Below are 2755 nucleotides of genomic sequence, written 5' to 3' on the forward strand. Positions count from 1 at the left end.
GAAGGAAGGAAGGAAGGAAGGAAGGAAGGAAGGAAGGAAGGAAGGAAGGAAGGAAGGAAGGAAGGAAGGAAGGAAGGAAGGAAGGAAGGAAGGAAGTCCACTACTGACATAGTCTATGGCAGCCCATCAAGAAGAAGGAGTACTCAGACAACAAAACTGCTCGTGCAGTGACAGGAAAGTGAAACAAAGTAGCTAAGTTACCATACTCCTCCAGGGACCCAAAGACCTTCTAAGTCCTGACTCTTAAAATCTCTGTCTCAGTATTGTGAAGCTGATGAAGTCTATAACACGGGGACCTTTGGGAGATATTCAAGATGGAAACTTGAACAGCAAAAGTTTCCAATTTCTGTTTTAGTTACTAAAACCCTCAAGTTATTCGAAATGCAATCAAAGGAAGGGAACTGGGACCAGGACAAGGAGCTTGATTTAAAATTCATGAATTTTCCTTCATTCTGCTCTACTGTCTCTTTTGATGTTCTTCCATAGCCACCTGGACTGCTCGGGGTCCTCTTGTTCTTTGAATTGTTACAATCGTGTGTGCGTGTGTGTGTGCGTGTGCGTGTGCGTGCGTGTGTGTGTGTGTGTGTGTGTGTGTGTGTGTGTGTATGCTCTCACTGTAGGAGAGCAGAGATTGATGAAATAATTTACTAAATTAATATTTATCAAGTAGCTACAGTCTCTGCTACAGTTTGCATATGAATGTCCCGCATAGGACGTTGTATTGAAGAGTTAGTTGACCCCTGGATGGACTATTTGGGAGACGGTGGAATCTTTAGTTGTAGGGCCTACCAGGAGGACACAGGGGAACATGCTGAAAGTTATGCTCAGTCTCTGATAGCTTCCTTTCTTTCTCTTCCCTTCTAAAATTGCGTAAGGTGAATGGCCTCTTTCATGGTGTTCCACTTAGCATCAGGCACACAAAACTGGAGCCGCCAGAAACATGAACTGAAAGCTCTGAAGTCATGAGCCAAAGGAGCCCTTTAAGTTATTTGGCCCAATGTACTGTCACATTTATAGAACATCCGATGGAATTAAAAAGAATGGTACCAGGAAAATGGGGAGAAGTCTATGATTAAATCTGACCATGTGTATTAGAAGTCACCCACCTCCACCTACCATGCTTCCCTCCCAAAGGCTCCATAACCTCTGTAAACAGTGCTACTGTGGGGGCTAAGTACTCAAGCACACAGCATTTGAATCTGATGCTTCTGTTTCAAAACATGTTTGTTCTCCAGGCAGGCAGAATGGAAGAGTTGTGGGATTATGGAGGCTTCCACCCAAATTTAAAGGATGGCCTAGGAGGTTAGGAAATATATGTTAGGTCAAGATATGTTAGGCAGCCCCTTAAAGATGCTGCATGAAATTATGAGAATTGGGGAAGTGGGGATCAGAGATACCAGGAGCATGGGTTATCTGACACAGAGACCTCAACGCAGCAAACAGCCAACCTAATTAAGCTTCAATCCTGAGGGCCTGGAGAACTATATGGCCCAACCCGTTGGTGCTCACATCATCCCTCCAAGTACCCCAAATCCAAACAGGAGGCTACAGAACTTAACACTAGCCCTGCTGGGTGTTGCATCTGTTGAGGTCCTGAAACTCCTTTTAAAGCTCCCCTACCTCTCTTTTTCAGTGTAATGTTACTCTATACCATTGTATGTTGAAAGTGTGTTATTTTCTTTATTCTAAAACTCATGATAAGAGGTATTCTTGAGTCTCAAAAGAGAATTTGAATTTGTACTTCTGAACAATAGTAGAATTCTTAAGCATTGTTTTTTTTTTGTTGTTTTTTTTTAATATGGAATGAGTACATTTTATATAATGAGATGACCATGAACTATTGGGTACCAGAGAATGTTACAACTTGAATACAAATTGCTTTCTACAGTCACAGATGCTGAACAATTGGTTCCCAGGTAAGGTGCCTATCTTGGAAGGCTGAAGAAATTTTAGGTAGTGTGGCTTTAGGAAGTTGATTATGGAATTAACTTAATCTGTGCATGTTTTTGAAATGTACATCTGGTTTACAAATTCCATTTCTTTGTCAGAATGGCCATGATCAAAAACTCAGCTGACAGCCGATGCTGGTGAGGATGTGGAGAAAGAGGAACACTCCTCCATTGTTGGTGGGATTGCAAGCTTGTACAACCACTCTGGAAATCAGTCTGGCGGTTCCTTAGAAAATTAGACATAGAACTACCAGAAGATCCAGCAATACCTCTCCTGGGCATACCCAGAAGATGTTCCAACTGGTAATAAGGACACATGCTCCACTATGTTCATAGCAGCCTTATTTAGAGCCAGACGCTGGAAAGAACCTAGATGTCCCTCAACAGAGGAATGGATACAGAAAATGTGATACATTTATACAATGTAGTACTATGCAGTTATTAAAAACAATGAATTCATGAAATTCTTAGGCAAATGGATGTGCCTGGAGGATATCATCCTGAGTGAGGTAACCCAGTCACAAAAGAACACACATGATATGCACTTACTGATAAGTGGATATTAGCCCAGAAGATCAAAATACCCAAGATACAATGTGCAAATCACATGAAACTCAAGAAGGAAGACCAAGAGGTCAGGCGGAGGCTCTGCCGCTGCGGCCGCAGCAGCTCAGCTCCCATTCCCAGGCAGCTTGGAACAGGGACTTTGGCAAATAACTGGAGCGGCGTTCGGGTTAGGTTCTGAGGCCTTCAGACTGGGACTGAGCTTCTCCGCCAGCATCTCCGACTATCCAGCTTTCAGACTG

This window comes from Mus caroli, chromosome 16, assembly GCF_900094665.2.
Source record: "Mus caroli chromosome 16, CAROLI_EIJ_v1.1, whole genome shotgun sequence".
NCBI classification, from domain to species: Eukaryota; Metazoa; Chordata; class Mammalia; order Rodentia; family Muridae; genus Mus; species Mus caroli.